Source organism: Acomys russatus, chromosome 31, assembly GCF_903995435.1.
Source record: "Acomys russatus chromosome 31, mAcoRus1.1, whole genome shotgun sequence".
Taxonomy (NCBI): Eukaryota; Metazoa; Chordata; class Mammalia; order Rodentia; family Muridae; genus Acomys; species Acomys russatus.
Window position 1 is genome coordinate 32,706,400 of NC_067167.1, and position 7,613 is coordinate 32,714,012.

Sequence of the window (7,613 nt, forward strand, 5' to 3'; positions counted from 1 at the left end):
AATATATATTAAAGGGGGATTTATTAGATTGGCTTACAGGATGTGGTCTCAGTGGACCAACAAAGGCGAGGCCGAATTGTTCAGTTCCCTGAGGCAGGGTGTCTCATCAATCTAACGCAGGAGTTGGAGCCTGGTCTCCGCTTTACGCTTGAATCCCGCGGAAGCAGAGTGTCTACTCCTAACCAAGCAACAGGATGAGGAGCATCCTAGCAAGAGTGAGGTAGCAGGCAGGCAAAAGCCCCCCTTCTCCCCGATCCTTTGCTGTGGGGGGGGGGTGCGGGGGGCCACCAGAAGGTGTGGCTCAGACTTAGGGTGGGTCGCCCAGCTTCGAAAGATCTGATGAAGAGCCTCCCCGAGCCCCCCCCCCCCCCGCCGCCCCCACCCAGGAATGAGCACAGCTGGGTTTTTTTTGTTTTGTTTTGTTTTGTTTTGTTTTCTGATTCCAGATGTAGCCAATTTGACAGCTGAGATGACCACTGCAAGTCTCCACCCACAAGATTTGCATATGTTTTTGTAAAACCTTTTTGTTGGGATCATGTGTGCCAGCTGTGGTGGAGACATGACAATCCCTCATTTATCAGTCGGTGCCTGAGTGAGCGCCCTGCACAGGCTAATTTCCTGTCCAGACAGGAGTGGGAAAGTTGAAATTACAACCTACACACATTGATAATAATCAACTCAATCGACCAGGGTATTTGCTAATAAACTTGCCAGAATCCGCACTATATGCATTGGGTCCATTATTAACTAAAATAAAGAGTTCTAGAGCACAGAAAGTGCTAGTTTTATTTGAAGAGAAACAATTATTAAGTTATTAAAACAGTTGATAACTGATCAATGACTAATGACCAAAATACAACTGGACAAAGGTGGGGTGACTTCCAGGGCAGAATAATTAACAGTGGCGGTGCAAGATGTCCACAATGTTTAGCATAGTGCCCAATTTAAAACCTATGAATTGTTTAATTCTACAAGTTTCTATGTAATACGTACAGGCCGTGCTTGATCACAAATAATTGAAGCTGCAGAAAGTAATGCCACGAGTAAGAGGTGGCTGCTATGTGGTTAAACAGCATGACTTTATGCACATTTCAAAGGTGGAAGTGTGTGACATATGGACACAGGCCTGCATGGTGAAGGACAGAGGGTTGTTTTAGTTTAATTTCTGTTTGTGACTAGCAACTAGCTGTGAGACTTTGGGCGGCTTAGCATACTCTCTAAGTTCTTAGAAGCCTATTAAGTGAGGCCAGTGGGGTGTTCTCTCTGTCTCCTGGATCACAGAGGTTTGGGAGGATCAAGTGAACCTTAACTAAGTACCTTAAGCCCCGACTGTGTATATTAGGCTTAATGATATAAAGCTAAAAGCTATCAAGGGTCTAGCCATAAACGGAGCAAAAAGAATGAGATTAAGAGCGATTCCAGGAAAGGCTGTGACCTGAATGGCATGCGCAGAAAGGTGCGGGAGAGGGTAAGCACGGTGGTTCTCAGCCTTCCTAACTCTGCGACCCTTTAATACAGCTCCATATGCTGTCGTGACCCCCAAAGTAACATCATTGCCATTGCTTCTTCATGACTGTAACTTTGTTACTATTATGAATTGTAAATATTTTTCGAGATAGACGTTTGTCAGAGGGGTCAGGACACACAGGCTGAGAAATTATGATCTAGCATGTAAGGTTTTTTTTGTTTTGTGTGTGTGTGTGTGTGTGTGTGTGTGTGTGTGTGTGAGAGAGAGAGAGAGAGAGAGAGAGAGAGAGAGAGAGAGAGAGAGAGAGAGAGAGAGAGAGACTAGAGTCAGATAGGTGAGGAGTAAGTGAAAAACAGGAAGCTTGCGGCAGCCCTGCGACTGCTATATAGCAAACGGCTTTGCTAGACACTCCGGTATAATCTCAAATTTTGTCTAGGAGGCTGTTTCTAGTAGCATGGCTTTCTAACATATCAATAAAGGCGAAGCGTTTTCTAGGCTGAGGCTTGGGCAATGTTTGAATCTCTGTGGTAACACCACCAGTGAGGCAGTTCTTCCTCATACACAGGCCTGGACCTGTCTGTCATCTTCCATCTTCTTGACCTGCTAGCTACACTATCTGGGATTTGAACATAGAACAAGAAATAAAAGCCCACAAGGGAGCAAATTTAGTGCTCGAGCACCTGGGTTGTACATGCAACTCCCAAGAGTGAACATTATCATCGTGACATTTGCCCTAGTTTTCATTATATTGCCGTGATAAAACGTGGAGGGAGCTGGGTATGGTGGCGCACGCCTTTGATCCCAGCACTCGAGAGGCAGAAGCAGGCGGATCGCTGTGAGTTCAAGACCAGCCTGGTCTACAAAGCGAGTCCAGGACAGCCAAGGCTACACAGAGAGATTCTGTCTCAAAACAAACAAACAAACACCCAAAAAAACAAAACAAAACAACCAAAATTGGAGGGAAAACAACTTGGGGAAGGGAAGACAGGCCTATTTAGTTTATAATTTCACACCACACCCATCAGGTCGGGAAGGAAGGGCGGTAACTCAAAAAGAGAACCAGGAGACAGGAACCAAAGCTGAGTCCAGAACCCCCAGGCCAACCCAGTGCCCAGGGCTGCACTGTCCACAGCAGGATGGACCATCCCACAGAAATTAGGAATCAAAAATAAGCTCCCACAGACCTGCCAACAGACCAATCTGATGCATGCGACTTCTTAAGGCTCTCTCTTCGCAGGCGACTCTAGTATGTCTCAAATTGACACAAATCTAGCTAGCACAATGCCAACTCGATCAACTGATGCTTTCTCTGGTCTCCTAGGACTAGTCTTCACAAAGGAAATGGCCAGCAGAGACCTTTTTTTTGAACATACAGAGCAATTTAACGCCTCAGACCCCCACCCCCATGCTCTCAATTCAAACTACATTTCTGCAGCCAAAGCCCAGAGGTGGTTTACCACAGAACAGCGGAAATGAACGCCCTCAGTTTCACTTCTCAGAAGAGTTACAAGTGTTTGAGTAACTTCTCCACTCTGTCTTCAGTCTTTGCCACAGTAGCATTTTAGCAATTTCTTTTTTCTTTTTCTCTCTCTCTTTAAAGAGTGGAGATACACTACCTTCTGTAATAAGAAAATAAACACTGCTTTAGAGGATCATATGCAAATTAGCACACGGACACAGCATGATAACCCTGTACACAGACACAAGGGTATCAGGACTACCGGTATTGTTATTTTCACTGTGTGAGAGGGTTACCGTCTCTGAGTCTGGGAACATTTAGACTTTAAAAGGCAGATCTCTGTGAGTTTGAGGCCAGCCTGGTCTACAAAGCGAGTCCAGGACAGCCAAGCCTACACAGAGAAACCCTGTCTTGAAAAACAAAAAAAAAAAAAAAAAGCAAAAGCCTCTTGTACAGAGCTTCTCAACCTGTGGGTCATGACCCAATTTGGAGTCAAATGACCCTTTCACAGGGGTCACCTAAGACCGTAGGAAATATTAAAGATTTACATTATGATTCAAGAGTAGCAAAAATATAGTTAATGAAGTAGCAACAAAAACAATGGTATTATGGTTGGGGATCACCACAGCACGAGGAACTGTGTTACAGGGGCAAGAAGGTTGAGCACCTCTGCCCTAAGACTGGTTTTTGTTTTTGTTTTTTTCCAGTTTCCACGACCATCTGCCAGCTCCCTATTCTCTTTTAACCAGTGCCATTTCAACGTGGCTAGCTCATCTTGTTTATAAGCAAGAATTTTGGCTTTGGAGTTTTTCATTTGATAGGGGTCCTTACTCTTCTATCCTAGGCTGGCCACAGATTTGTAATCCTCCTGCCTCAGCCTCTCAAGTGCTGAGATGATAGGCATCAGCTACCTCACCTGGCTTCTAACTGTTGTTTTGAGACAAGGGTTCTGTATTTAGTAGCCTCGGTTGTCCTATAACTTGCTAAACAGACTAGGCTGGTCTCGAACTCACAGAGATCCACCTCCTGCCTGCTTCCCAGTGCTGGGATTGAAGGCGTGCTACCATGCCCAGCAAGATTCTCTAGCATGCTGCTGTTGTTTTACCCATGAGTACATGCACATTTGAACATACATGTATGTGTTCTAAAAAATAGAGACTGTACATTTCAAGATCTGATTGAGGCCATAATTTTAAAAGTTTTGTATCATTTTTCTATAACCACAACTTCATAAGAATGCTATTAGTTATATGATTTCATAAATACTTCATGGGTTATATTTTCTACAAGTGAATGCACCATAATTTGCATACAATTACATATATATTAATATTCAGATTTCTTTAATTTTTTTCCTAAATAATGCTGTGGAAATCTTTAGAGAGAATTATGTGTGATTATCTTTAGAAATTATGCTAATTTATATTATTAGCAGCATATTCCTATCAGGATGACTTTTTTTATTTAATTAATTTATTCAGATTACATCTCAATTGTTATCCCATCCCTTGTATCTTCCTGTTCCTCCCTCCCTCCCTCCCGCTTTCACTCTATTTCCCTCCCTTATGTCTGTGACTGAGGGGGACCTCCTCCCCTACTATATGGTCATAGCCTATCAAGTGTCATCCTGGTAACCTGCTTATCCCTTCTCTGAGTGCCACCAGGCCTCCCCAACAAGGGGAAGTGGTCAAATATGGGATCAGGATGACTTTTTACAACTTTATTTTCATTTATGTGCATTAGTGTTTTGCCTGCATGTATGTCTATGTGAGGCTGTCAGATCTTGCAGTTACAGACTGTTGTGAGCTGCCATGTAGGTGCTGGAAATTAAGGTCGAGACCTCTGGAAGAGCAGTCAGTGCTCTTAACTGCTGAGCCATGTCTCCAGCCCCAGGATGACTTCTCATCTTAATAATAGACAATAACGGCACTTAAGCATATGTCTGATTTTTCATATTGTTAGATAACATTGGAGTAAGATGATGCTGACAGAGGCCAGGACAGATTCTTATTCGGCAGCAACTAGAGGAAAAGAAATCTCAGTACAGAACTGGGCTCAATTCCAAATATAATACAGATAGTTATGAAGTGGAAGACATGGGGGTGTGTGGCAGCAGATTACTGTTAAGACTGAGTTAACACTGCTAATGACAAGATAGGAGGTTCAGATATCAAGATAGGAGAGATGAGACACCCTCTAAGCTGCCACAAGAGCAGTTTTGCTAAAATTGGTCTATGCTAGTCTAACAAAGGGTCAAAGGTCAAGGCCTGTGCAGAAGAGTGCTCAGAGTGTCCTCACTAGTTTAGTCATAGTCTCCTCAATATTCTGTGCTTCCTCCTTCTTTCCTTTTACATGCCAGGTTTTTAGCTTACCACTTCCTCAACTTTAGCTCATCTTGGGGTATAGTTTTTTTTCCCCAAAGCTGCATCTGAACTGGAACCTCCATACTTGCCCTTAACAACCCATGCCAGGAGCAACTCTGCCCACACAGTAATGGCTTTAAAAACTGACTTTTGAAGATAATTGTTATCAGCCAGGTTTTTCATTGCAGTGACAAATTTCCCAGGAGGATACTTCAAGGAAGGAGAGGCTTGTTTTAGTTTAGGTTTTCAGTCCTTGGTGGTTTCTAGGCTGGGGTAAGGCACCGCAGGGTGTATAAAGTATAGAGAAGCAGTGCTGCATAGGTCATCGCAATGAGCAGCAGAAAACAAGGAGGGAGGTCAGGAGACAAAATGTACCCTTCCCGAACATGGCACCAATGACCTCCTTCCTTCCTCTAACTAGGCCACCTCCTATTTTTTATATTCTAATGATTTCTTATGAACTACTAAGTTTCCCAGAGCCTATCAACTGGCAGTCACACACATCCCTCACCCCCTAGTGCATGAGCCTGCAGGGACATTTCTTTTTGAAACTATCATAATGTTGAGGTGGAATACTTCTGCACCCCTAAACTCTCAAACGTGTCTATAATTATTGCAAATGTATTTTAGACTTTCCGTAGCACTGGTGTGTTTCAGATATTTACAGAGAGTTCATATCCTCTTGGCACCATTTGAAGCTGAAATATGAGGAACTCAGTTTCACATAAACATCAGAGGTTTCCCATCTTTCGGTATGAAGAGATTGTGCCTGTGTGCTCTGCCAAGCTTCTCCAGAGAGTCTGCTGGGGAGACATACGCCTCAGCAGCTACATTAGCAGACCCTACAAAAAGAGCACTGCACAGATGGAAAACTGTACAGGAAAATCAGCTCTCCTATGGAATGGCTGAGAGCTGTTGTAACGTTACCATGGTAAAAAAACTTCCTCTCTGGCTCTTAAAACTTGCATCTTACACACTTGCATCTTTTCAGATGTTTGGATTTGACCCTGAGACTAACAGGTGTATGGTAGAATTCCTGACTGACTTAAAAGGGGCAAGTAAAAAAAAGGGGGCGGGAGTGACAGGTCACTGTGACCCATGACCATATAGTTTTTTCATGACACTACAGCCTAGCATATTCTGTTATTGTTTACTTCCCTATGTCCCTGGAATTGCATAGGCGCATTACATTTTGGTGCTTCTTGCTGCTATCTTGCTAAGCTTAATTTTTTTTTTTTTTTACTTTTCTCTTCAGCAATTTAAAAAAAATTATTTATGTATTATTATGTATACAGTGCTCTGCCTGCATGTACATCTACAGACCAGAGGAAGGCATCAGATCACATTATAGATGGTTGTGAGCCACCATGTGGTTGCTAGGAATTGAACTCAGGACCTCTAGAAAAGTAATCAGTGCACTTAACCTCTAAGCCATCTCTCCAGCTCCTAAGCTTAATTTTTAATTTTATTTTACTTTATTGAGATGTGGTCTCCCATAGCTTAAACTGGCCTTGAACCTGGTCTGTAGCCAAGGGTTTCCCTGCCTCTTTCTCCAAGTGCTGGTATTTCAGGTGCACACCACCACAATTCAAGGGCCAGAGTTAGAAAACTAGCTCAAGTTCACACAAAATATGAAAAAAGGGAAGTCAGGTTGCCTCTTTTCATAGTGGCAGTGGCTTCCAGACTTTGGTGTCAACATAGTGACTGATTTTACTTTGTTCTTCCTAGTGTTTCTTGGCTATGACATAGTGGGACAGCCACTACCTGATACCACAGTGCATTGTTTTCCTTGATGACATATTCTCCCTACTAAGGAGTTTGGGCTGAATCATGCAATCTCATTTCCTGTATTTTGGAATGTTGACATCCAAATCTTCCAGCTTCTCACCTCAGCTTCCAGACTTTGATTAGCAGGCCTTCCTTTAGTAATTTTTGAGATATGTAAAATTCATTTTATACCAAATTTCACACTTAACACCATCATCCTAAGACCTCTTTTATAGTCCTGGGAGACCTTAGCATGACCTATAAAATCTTCATCTCTATTTGTATTATCTAGTGCTCTCCTGAACCAACTTTGTTCTATTGGTTTTTAACAAACAAGTTGTGGAGATGTAACCTGGGCCTTACCAACCAGAGTTGCTTCACCTCCAAATTCATATCCTTTGGTTACAACACTGGTTTCCTTGGTTCCTAATGTCTGCACTGTCTGCAGCTATATGGATGGTTGCTTCAGGCTTACTTCTCATATTTCTTTTTCATCCTATCATCACCAACTTTAACCTGTTTTTCTCACAAAAGACCAAGAGGCAGCATGCAATAG